The sequence below is a fragment of the Berghia stephanieae genome, chromosome 3 (assembly GCF_034508935.2).
Source record: "Berghia stephanieae isolate SIO BIC M18660-M18661 chromosome 3, UCSD_Bste_1.3, whole genome shotgun sequence".
NCBI classification, from domain to species: domain Eukaryota; kingdom Metazoa; phylum Mollusca; class Gastropoda; order Nudibranchia; family Aeolidiidae; genus Berghia; species Berghia stephanieae.
In genome coordinates this window covers 23,624,397-23,636,833 of record NC_088362.1, presented here as the reverse complement: position 1 = coordinate 23,636,833, position 12,437 = coordinate 23,624,397, and the positions used below count along the sequence as shown (strand labels likewise).

Sequence of the window (12,437 nt, the reverse complement as noted above, 5' to 3'; positions counted from 1 at the left end):
CATATTCATAAATACTCGATCATGCATCAAATAATGTCTAGATATGGATATTTTATGGAACAAAAGGTAAAATTTTCTAAAATTTATCAAAAGTTACAGTCTATCTATTTTTAGACCAGAGCAAATTATTGCGCTGGTGTGAACAAAACGAGAATTATTCGGAGCCTGATTTTCATAATAATTTAGCCTTATATTATTATTTCTGCAACTGTTAGATTTTATGTAAACATATTTTCAATACTGTAAGTGTATTGCCTACAACTCAAACTACAAAATTGGGAGACCTATATTGTGCGTAAATTATTCCGGTCCCTAACGGAAATCACTAGCAACTTGTTATTGTTTACGTTTGGGGCACCTAACTTTACTGCTCTATTAAATTTGACTCACAGGAGTTTCAGACACCACTCGTAGGAATTTCAATGCCGAAAGAGGAATTTCCGCACACAAGAAAAAGCAATTGGAAGATTATTTGGCATTGTGTTTACATAGTGTATAGTTCTAAACAGATAATTGATTAGAATTATATTATGATACATAAACACATTGCCAAATACAATCCCAAAGTTTCCTTATTTCAAATGAAGTAAAGCACCACAACCTAATGGTAGAGATGGCAGTACTGGTGGTTTTGAGGATGATGTGGTATCGGTGGTTGTAGTAGTAGTGGTAGTGATGATGATATGGTGGTGGTGGTGGTGGTGGTGGTGGTTGAAGTAGTAGTGGTAGTGATGATGATGTGGTGGTGGTGGTTGTAGTAGTAGTGGTAGTGATGATGATATAATGGTGGTGGTGGTGGTTGAAGTAGTAGTTGTAGTGATGTGGTGGTGGTATAGTGGTATTAGTAGTTGTGATAATGATGTGGTGGTGGTTGTAGTGATGTTGATGTGGTGGTGATGGTGGTTGTGGTACAAATGGTAGTGATGATGATGTGATAGTTGTAGTAGTAGTGGTAATGATGATGATATGGTGGTGGTTGTAGTAGTAGTCGTGGAAGTGATGATAATGTGGTGGTGGTGGTGGTTGTATTAGTAGTAGTGGTAATGATACTGCGGTATTGTTGATGGTTGTAGTAGTGGTAGTGATGATGTGGTGGTGGTGGTTGTAGTAGTGGTGGTAATTATGATGATGATGTTGTAGTGGTGATTGTAGTAGTAGTAGTAGTAGTAGTAGTAGTAGTAGTAGTAGTAGTAGTAGTAGTAGTAGTAGTAGTAGTAGTAGTAGTAGTAGTAGTAGTAGTACTAATAGTAGTTATGATGATGTGGTTGTGGTGGTTGTAGTCGCAGTGGTAGTGATGATGATGTGGTGGTGGTGGCGGTTGTATGTAGTACTAGTGATAGTGATGATGATGTGGTGGTGGTGTTCGTAGTAGCAGTGGTAGTGATGATGATGTGGTGGTGGTTGTAGTAGTCGTGGTAGTGATGATGATGTGGTGGTGATGGTGGTTGTAGTACAAATGGTAGTGATGATGATGTGGTGGTGTGATGTGGTGGTGGTGGTTGTGTAGTAGTGGTAGTGATGATGTGGTGGTGGTGATGGCGGTTGTAGTAGTAGTGGTAGTAATGTAGTGGTGGTGGTAGTGGTAGTGATGTTGATGTGGTAGTGGTGGTGGTGGTAGCAGTAGTGGTAGTTGCAGTGATGATGATGTGGTGGTGGTGGTGGTGGTAGCAGTAGTAGTGGTAGTGATGATGATGTGGTGGTGGTTGTAGTAGTATTAGTGGTAGTGATGATGATGTGGTGGTGATGGTTGTAGTAGTGGTGGTATGATGATGTGGTGGTGAGTGTAGTAGTAGTGGTAGTGATGATGTGGTGGTGGTGGTTGTAGTAGTAATGGTAATGATGATGTGGTGGTGGTGGTTGTAGTAGTAGTGGTAATGATGGTGATGTGGTGGTGGTGGTTGTAGTAGTAGTAGTGGTGGTTGCAGTGATGATGTAGTGGTGGTGGTGGTGGTGGTTGTAGTAGTAGTGGTAGTGATGATGATGTGGTGGTGGTTGTAGTAGTAGTGGTATTGATGGTGATGTGGTGGTGGTGGTTGTAGTAGTAGTGTTGGTTGCAGCGATGATGATGTGGTGGTGGTGTTTACAGTAGTAATGGTAGTGACGACGATGTGGTTGTGGTGGTTGTAGTAGTAGTGGTAGTGATGATGATGTGGTGGTCGTGGTTGTAGTAGTAATGGTAGTGATGATGTGGCGGTGGTGGTGTAGTAGTATTGGTAGTGATAATGTGGTGTCGTGGTTGTAGTAGTTGTGGTAGTGATGATGATGTGGTGGTGGTGGTTGTAATAGTGATGGTAGTTGTGGTAGTGACAATGATATGGTGGTGGTGGTTGTAGTAGTAGTTGTGGTGCTGATGATGATGTGGTGGTTGTAGCAGTAGTGATAATGATGATGATGTGATGGTGGTTGCAGTAGTAGTGGTAGTGATGATGGTTGTAATACTAGTGTCAGTGATGATGTGTGGTGGTTGGAGGGGGGGGGGAGCGGTATCCTTGGAACAAATTTACCTCACCGGAATTTCACGGAAGTTGCCCGGAGCCCGGAATGCATCACTGCATTACTATTACTGTGGTATCGAATATATAATTTTATGTAGTTGAGTAATGATTGTAACTCAATACTCACATTTACCAATGAAATCAATGTGTAAAGTGAAGCTGAACAATGATCACTTCACTGCTCCACGTGTGTGATTCAGTCTTTGTTGCTGTTTGGACGTTGGAATGGAACATCTTCTGTGCCTTAGACTTCTAGATTAGACTAACCACTCTCTGCATCTTGAAAGCTCTTCGTCTATTTTTGGGATTTTATTTCGGGCAGTGCATTTTTGGGATAGTTTTTAAATTCTTAGACATTGAACTGTGTTGTGTTAATTCATAATGGATAAGCGTGGACCTGAAGATTCTCTTGAATCACTAGAGCCTCTCTCTAAAAAAAAACAAAAAAAAACAAAGGTAGGCGGAAAATATTCGCAATCGTGGAAACAGGAGTATGAAAAACAGTTTAGTGGAATTCATCGTTCCGATAAGAGTTCAGCAATGGCATTTTGTGCATTCTGTTCCTGCCATTTCAGTTTACGTTCGGGTGGTGCTTATGACATTAAAAAACAATGTGCTACACAAAAACACATCGATGCAAGCAAGGCACCTGCCTCTACACCTTCATTGACATCATTTTTTCAAAGCCAAACCAGTTGAGGAAGATTTCAGTGTTATTAGGGCGGAGGTTATGTTCACAAAGTTTATAGTAGAAAAGAATCTGCCTATTGCCATCGCCGATGATGCAGGCGATCTGTTTAGTCACTGTTTCCTTCGTGTGAGGTGGCAAACAAGTATGGGTGTGGGAGGACAAAGACAACGGCTATCCTTCATCAGATGGCCAATGAAGAAAAAGAAGAAACTGTTAAAGGGATTAATACTTGTGGTGTGTTTTCTCTGAGTACAGAGGGAGGAAATGAGAAACTGTTTCCCGTTATCGTTCAGTATGCTGATAACGAGAAAGAAGAAGTGGTGACATTTAGTTTCTGTTGATAGCTTGTCTAAGAGTACAGCCACTGGTAAATACATCTTTGAACATTTGAAAAAGACATATGTGATCTTAATCTCGATTTGAAGAATTGCATAAGTTTTAGTGCTGACAATGCTTCTGTCATGGTGGGTGAAAAGTCTGGTGTCTCTGCATTTCTCCGCGAGGAAAATGAGAATATTATTGTTGTTGGCTGTCCTTGCCATAGGATTAATTTAGCTGCATTGAAAGCTGCCAATGCACTTCCACACAAACTGTATCAACTTCTAATAGACATTTATTTCTTCCTTAATAAGTCGTCAAAGAGAGTTGTCCGATTGAAGGAACTTCAGGAAATTCTTGGTTGTGGCAGTCACGAAGTGTTAAAACATGTAAATACAAGATGGCTCTCTCTTGGACCTTGTATATCTCGTCTGTTAGAACTCTGGGAACCAATATCGGCCTTGTTTATGGAGTTGTTAGAAGAGACAATTTCAAAGTCAACTTCCTCTAAAGCACAGGGTATTTTGAAGAAGCTTTTAAGTGACGAGGTAAAGGCTTATGCCATGTTTTTGGACAATGTTGTAGGGGTGTTTGGGAATGCTAATGCATTGTTGCAGTCATCAGAGCTTCTAATTAATAAAATGGCTGACATCATGAAGTCCATTATTCATGATTTATGTTTACGTTTTGTAAAACCCTCTTACCTGCAAGGTAAAGATTTGCTGCAAATTGATGTCAATGACACAAAAAATCTCCTGCAATCAAGTGAAATTGATGTTGGGTATAGATGTAGGAAATTGGTGAAGGAAATTGGAGAAGATGCCAAAAAAGAATTTTATAAGTGTGTTAGAGACTACTTGAAGACAGCTGTTGTCTATCTCCAATCAAAGTGTAATTTAGACTCACAACCAATTATGCATACATCTGTTGCTAATCCAGACAACAAAGTCGTGGCTAGGATGGCATCTTTAGAATTTTTTGTGGACACATTTCCATCTTTAGTTACCTGTGAAGAAGGCCAGTGTACTGATGAGGTCATGGATATTCTCTTCAGACAGTTTAGAGATTGGCAATCATCTGCAACGACCCTGCTCAATGGAGAAAGAGTGGATAAATACTGGTTTCGTCTGGCTAGTGCCAAAACACAAACTGGCTCTGCTAAGTTTCATTTGCTTAGTCGTTCCATGCTGGGAATATTTTCCATCTTCCATCCAAATGCAGCATGTGAAAGACTGTTCAGCTTAGCCAGCAGGAATATGACTGATTTTAGGGCCAGCATGTCAAACAAATTGCTAGAGTCCATCAGTATTTGCAAAGCAAAATGGGGTCACTAATCCTTCAAGAACCCTATCTTCAAGGAGCTGCTCATCAAGGCCAAGTCTGCGACTGCAGCTTCCTTGAAAGAGGACTAAACCAGTGTCATATACTGGACTGTATATAATGTAAATATTATGTAAATATTTGAATTAAGTATAAATTAAAATGAGTGAAGTGAAGATTTTAGATGTGCATAAACATGAGCAGAACAAAGAAGTGCAACAGTAACGCTTTGAGACAATTTTATTGATAAACTGAAGGAGTGACTATTATAACAGACTTGGGTGTATGGACATTTATGGATAACTTGCAAATTTAGGGAATGTAAGTACTTTTGTTTGTTTTTTTCGCGTACTTGAATCTTCCTCTTTTCCTTTAAATCTTCCTCTTTTTGGCAACCAATTTCCTCTTTCTGTCAGGAGAGGTTGGCAGCTCTGCTAGTAGTAGTAGTAGTAGTAGTAGTAGTAGTAGTAGTAGTAGTAGTAGTAGTAGTAGTAGTAGTAGTAGTAGTAGTAGTAGTAGTAGTAGTAGTAGTAGTAGTAGTAGTAGGAGTAGTAGTAGTAGTAGTCATGATGGTAGAAGAAGAAGAAGAAGAAGAAGAAGAAGAAGAAGAAGAAGAAGAAGAAGAAGAAGAAGAAGAAGAAGAAGAAGAAGAAGAAGAAGAAGAAGAAGAAGAAGAAGAAGAAGAAGAAGAAGAAGAAGAAGAAGAAGAAGAAGAAGAATTGGTATTTTATAACTGGTTCACCACGGCTAACAAAAATGATAGCATACGATTCTTATACTCTTGCTTTTTGGAATTCCAGAAGTATTCCCAACCACTGACACGAGCTTGGGAGTTCGAATTCCAAAACGCAAAAGTGAAGAAATCATTTATCCTACCCATCAATCAATTCCGATTTCGTCCAATTATTATTGGAAAGCCCTATCCTTAACGGTTTTAGAATTATTATTGTATGTAGTGACAATGCACACATGCCGGAGTAACGCGCTAACCTGCCTACTACACGCAATGTGACTGTTGCACATGTTTCGCTTCAGTGACGACTCACTCCTTTATCGTTATTGATTTAATGTAAACCCACACGCGACACATGCCCTTACAGAGAGAACGACAACATAGCATTGCGCATGCGTCTCTCTTATCAATTGAGGAAATCTATCGTTTGGTTAATGAGATGTCACTTTAAAAATGTTATTATATACTTTTATAAAATAAAGATATAACCAATAAACTTTTTTTGATGAAAAGTTCACGGGTAAATCGTTTCTCAGCGATCTTTTTTCATCAAAATATGTTTATTGTTTATATTTTTATTTTATAAAAGTATGTATTATATAATAACATTTTTAAAGTGATATCTCATTAACCAAACGATATATTTCCTGAGTTGATAACAGAGACACATGCGCAATGCTATGTTGACGTTCTCTCTGTAAGTGCATGTGTACGCGACGAATCGGAAAGTACACAATGGGATATACAGTCGAACCTCGGTATAACAGTGATCGTAGGACCAGCCTAAAAGCTCTGTTATAACCGAGTCCTTTTATAGACGAGTTTCAAGGGAAACAACACAAATGGCCTAAATCACCATTTTATTTTCTCGTTCGTATTGTACAGTCTGCCTCCTTCTCCTCCTCCTCCTCCTACTACTACTACTACTACTACTACTACTACTACTACTACTACTACTACTACTACTACTACTATTACTACTACTACAACTACAACTACTACTACTACTACTACTACTACTACTACTACTACTACTACTACTACTACTACTACTATCGGCCAGTATCAAAGGGAGACTTTTTTAGAAGCAAATTAAACGAAGTCAAATATTCAAAGCAATGTTTCCGCCTTACAAACACCCTTTTTGGAAAGAATAATACACCTGTACTTCCAACGCACAGCGATGACAAAGCTCTTGCAGAGCACTTCTCCGAATTTTTCCTAGACGAAGTTTCAAAAATCCGCGAATCCCTCGACCAACACGACACTGATGAAAATAATCCCAACTTTATCGGTGAAGAAATGACAGTTTTTGAAGAAGTATCTCTTGAAGACGTAAAGTCCTTGACCATGTCATCGCCAAACAAATCTTGCGAACTCGACTATTTTCTAACAAATATGCTGAAAATTTCCATGGACGCTATCAGTCAATCAATACAAGACATCATAAATTCCTCCCTAAAAACGGGTATTTTCCCCGACTGCTTCAAAACTGCACTCATTACACCTCTTCTTAAGAAGCAAGGGCTCGACTCAGACAATTTAAGGAACTAACGGCCAGTATAAAATCTATCTTTCCTATCAAAGTTGCTCGAAAAAATTGTCCTCACACAATTAACAAAACACCTTTCGAAAAACGGACTTCAAGAACAGTTCCAGTCAGCGTATCGCAAAGGACACAGCACAGAAACTGCCTTTATACGAGTAGTGAATGATCTTTTAGGTGTCCTCGACAGTGGAGACATCTCGATTCTCTGTCTCCTGGACCTTTCTTCTGCATTTGAGACAATCAACCACTTAATTCTTGTTGCACGGCTAAAGAACTCTTTCGGCATAAACGGACCGGTTCTCAGCATTTTCCAACCGTATCTCCAAAACCGGAAACAGATAGTTATGATAGGAAATAAAAAAATCCAACGAAAAATAAATTCATTTTGGCGTTCCTCAGGGGTCTGTTTTAGGCCCAGTCTTGTTCGTTTTGTACACATCCCTGTTAGGAAAAATTATTCGTGACAAATGGGCTTGATTATCGTATGTATGCCGACGACAGTCAAATTTACGACACCAATCCAACCAAACAAATTGCAACATCGATTGAAAAATGAGAACAATGCATAAACAACATACAGACTTGGATGTGTACAAATCGTCTCAAATTAAATGGAGACAAGACTGAAGTTCTTGCTATCGGGAGCAAAAACAACATAAAAAAAAAATCGAAAACTCCACGATTACAATCGACAACAACAAAATAAATCTTGTATAGATAGCATGCGCTTGGTTAAGAAGTCTAAATATTGCCATCCGGAAATATAACAGACCAACACAGAAATCTATGTGTAACCTTGATCATATCTAGTCTGGTTAATACCGTTTAGTGAGAATTATAAACGCGGATGGCAAAAAACAATAATAAAGACCAGAGTGACGTCATCTTCGTTCTATCTATACAACGTAAAAAATCTAGGTACCATTCTGGACTCTGACCTGCACATGAAAGATCAAGTGAAAGGCCTTAAAATTGTATTTGAGTTGAAAAAGATCGGCTCCATCAGGGACTTTATTATCCAACAAGCGTGTCAGCAGCTTGTAACTTCTATTTTATTCTCAAAATTGGACTACTGGAATGCTTTACTCTTCAGTGCGACGTCAGAAAACATCAAGAGCCTGCAAAGAGTCCAAAACAATGCTGCACGCCTTATCATGAGAAAAAAGCGACGCGATGAAGCAACACTCCTACTCTTCAACCTTCAGCAATTACCAGTGCGTGAGCGCATCGATTACAAGGCAGCCACTTGCGTTTACAAATGCCCCAACATCATCTTTATTATCATTATTATCATCATCATCATCATCATCATCATCATCATCATCATCATCATCATCATCATTCTTCTTCTCCTTTTTCTACATCTTTTCCTTTTATATATATTTATATATATATATATATATATATATATATATATATATATATATATATACAATATAAATTTTCAGTCACATTTTTTGCCGAGACGACTCGTTTCTGTGTTTTTCCTTTAGTTCACACTTCTTCAGTCGGCATAATCCATGTGTGTATATATATATATATATATATATATATATATATATATATATATATATATATATATATATATATGTGTGTGTGTGTGTGTGTGTGTGTGTGTGTCTGCGTGTGTGCGCGCAAAGGAAGAGAGAGAGAGAGAGAGAGAGAGAGAGAGAGAGAGAGAGAGAGAGAGAGAGCGACAATGAGATGAAGTAATGAAATCAAAACGATATTTATCTCAAGAATAAGGCGGGGGGGGGGGGGGGGCCACGCGACCGCCAATTTTCTCTATCTTTTTTTTTTTTTTTTTTTTTGGAAGAGTCATTCTTGCGTGGTACACCGGTCTTGTATATAAAGCTCGGTTCATCTGATTGGTTTTCAGTCTCGGTCGACATATTATTCAGATCAGTAGAACTTCTAGTGGAAACTTTGGATATTTCTTCTCTGTATATTTTCTGCTTGAGCTCTGCCCGAGTTATGTTACCGTTCCTTATTGATCGAACGGAATCGACGTCACTCAGCTCTTTGTTATTGTTTTTAGCTAGCCATTTTTTTTAATAAATAGTTTTCACTAAATTCTATCAATCAGACTATAAACGTTCAAGGTTACACATGAATGGTGGATAGCTCATACGGTAGAGCCACGCTCTCCCCGGACAGGCGGAGTTGTCGTAGCAGTAAGGTCGCGGGCTCGAAATTGTTATTGCCTTCTGGCACTTTCCTAATTACTTCCTTTCTTGTTCCGTAGTTTTGTGTGTTGGTACGTTATTTTATCCGGCTGGCGAATGTTGTGAGCTTTTTGGATAAACGCATAGCATCAATTGCAGAGGACTTGCAAACATAATATTATTATTAGTAGTAGTAGACGTCATTATTAACGATCTGTCACGAGGCCGTCGGGATTGATGTTAAAAATAGAGATTGGAAATTCCCACAAATATTTTAACCACGGGCGTCAGATCGTTAAAGACACGCGATGAAGTATAACATCATTGGGCAGTCGGCGAACTGGTTGTTTCAAGTTGTTTAACTCACTCAATCCTAGAGAACATGTAAATAGATAGTTTCATTCAACTGTCATAAACATGCATAAATTAGAAACATTAGCTTTGATACTACGCCTTTAATTTGTCTCAGAAAAATGTAATAAATAGGCATGGGGTAAAAGTAACCCGGATACACTACGGATATAGTCGGTGGGATTCAATAGTCGTACCGTCACTTCCTTCCTAATGACGTATGGTAACTTAGTAACACTGGCTCTAAACTATCGGAACAATGGCGGACGCCGTATGAAATATTTCTCCGGCGAGCTTAAAAGCGTATCCAGAGGAAAAAAACCCCATCAATTTGATCATGTTTTGACTTTTACACATTCGGATCACAAGGCATATGAAATGGGAATGAAAAGTTCTCGCCAGCATGAAGAATAAAAAGTAAAGATTTTCTTTGTTTAGAACCAAGATGGCCGCCGTTGCCAGGCGCGTGACATCAGACTTGGTTATGTGCTGGTTATGGATTTATCGATGTTTACGTTTGCGTTCTATAATTAGGCATGTGTGACGGAAGTATGTTTCTATGATACTGTGAAAACTGGGACTAAACATAATGGGTGAGTTAACGCTAGACACGTTATCATGTTTGTTTATAAAGGTTTTTCAGAGCTTGCGACACGTTTACATATCAAGATCAAAACAAAAACTAAAACCAAAAAAATAAAATAAAAAGTCTCTCTCTCTCTCTCTCTCTCTCTCTCTCTCTCTCTCTATCTATCTATCTGTCTTTCACACACACATACACACACACACACGCAAACAGATATACAAACAAACATAAAAGAACAAACACTTGGACATACTTGTTCACACAAAAACCACTAACAAATACATAGACATAGTAGACACAGAATTTCTCGCACGTGAACAATAAAAAAATATATATATAGTTTTGGCCATGATATATGTAACATGTAATTTATAGTAATGTATTGGAGTTATTTGGCTATGTGTGAATGTAGCTGCGTGTAATTATGTTAGAATTCTTTATAGAAAGTATGAAGTTGATGTCACTCGGGTTTTTGTTATTGCTTTTTGCCATCCGGGTTTATGAGTAATTCTCACTAAACTGTATTAACCATACTATAAACGTTCAAGGTTACACACAGTATGGTGTGTTGGTCCAATATACTTCCGGATGGCAATGTTGTGAGCTTCTTAGCAAAGCGCAAACTATATATAAAGTTACGCATTTGGTGTTGTGCATATTTTGCATGTGAGTATGAATGTTGACTGGGCGAACGTTTAAGCCCTCTTTGTTCCCCAGGAACATTGTTAGACGATTGTTTTGTGTTAGTTGGTTACTGAAAGAACTCCGTCCGAGCTGGTCGTATTACAGATTTATTTTTAAATTTACCATATGATTGATAATAAATTGAAGTAACGAAGTCTGAACTCAGTCGTTACAATAAGAACAAAACAACAATAACAACAATAATAATAATAATAATAATAATAATAATAATAATAATAATAATAATAATAATTATTATTATTATTATTATTATTATTATTATTATTATTATTATTATTATTATTATTATTATTGGGGTTATTTCTTTGCAAAAACATTTGCAGATTTTGCGGCCGCAATGCAAATCAGTGATATTTTGCGATTTTTTGCGGCCGCAAGCGATGCAAAAAAAAAACCATCATCATTGCCTTTTTCACTCTGGATCAGAGTATAGGCCACAGTCAAACATTTCCATCCTTTCTATCCTGGGCTAACTTTTTTTTTTAAATCTCGTTCCATGTCTTATCACTTCTCTGTATATCATATCAGCATCTTCAATTCTTCTCCACGTTCCCCGTGGCCTCCCCCTTGATCTTCTGCCCTGAGGGTTCCTTCCAGTCGAATACTTTCTTTGTTATAGTGGCAGTGGCGGTTCTAGCCTATTTACAGTGGTTGGGCAAAGAGGATTCGGTCATATATATATATATATATATATATATATATATATATATATATATATATATATATATATATATATATATATATATATATATGATATATATTTTTTATTTTTTATTTTTTTTTTTTTTTAATAAAAAATTTTTTTTGATTTTTTTTTTCGCCTTTAAACAAAAAATATTTCAACCACCAATAATCACATTCACAATGAAATGACAATACCAGTAGATTTTAATTCTTCCAAACGTAATCAAAAATGAATCACGAAAGAGAATACAACTAAAAAATAAAGCGACGAGACATAATGCGACAACACCTTGACAATACAAGTCCATTTCCTTCACTCGAAAAATTAAAGAGATGCTTTAATCCCTCAACGGCGATATTAATATTGCTTTTACATATTTCTGGTTTTCAGTAGTACGTAGTAACCTTAAAGTTTTCATGGAGAAGCAACAACAGCGATATGACTCGAGTTTCATTCAGAGCTCAAATTGCATAATTTTTACTGCTGTCTTGGTGGTCAGAATGATTGTGCCGGTGGTGATAGTGGTTGGAATAGTGGTAGCGGTGGTGGTGGTGGTGGAGGAGGAGGAGGAAGACGAGGCGGTGAGGGGTAATTATGGTAGTGGTTTTGGTGGTGCTGTTGGTTAGAATGATAGTTGTGGAGACGATGACGGAAATTGTATGGTGATGTTGATATTGTTTTTATTTCTATTGTTGTACTTGTTGTTAATATTGTTGTTGTTGTTGTTAATGATGATGAGGATGATGATGATGATGATGATGATGATGATGATGATGATGATGATTATGATGACAACGACGATGTCGTCGACAATGATGGTTACCATACGATATTACAAA

At 37.7% G+C, this 12,437-nt stretch overlaps 2 protein-coding genes across 7 annotated transcripts in view; one reads left to right on the top strand and one right to left on the bottom strand.

Annotated features, from left to right (window-relative positions):
* The window catches only part of LOC144967385 (uncharacterized), a 56,563-nt gene that overhangs the window by 20,328 nt on the left and 23,798 nt on the right, over positions 1 to 12,437 (bottom strand). The window lies entirely within an intron of this gene.
* LOC144967384 (uncharacterized) overlaps positions 9,554 to 12,437 on the top strand; it is a 78,747-nt gene continuing 75,863 nt past the window's right edge. For 5 of the 6 annotated variants that reach the window (XR_013644378.1, XR_013644380.1, XR_013644379.1 and 2 more), the window contains exon 1: positions 10,128 to 10,215. The gene's annotated coding sequence lies outside the window, so the exon portion shown is untranslated. Of the gene's footprint in view, positions 10,216 to 12,437 lie in introns of all 6 variants that reach the window. The other variant, XR_013644376.1, reaches the window with a different exon arrangement.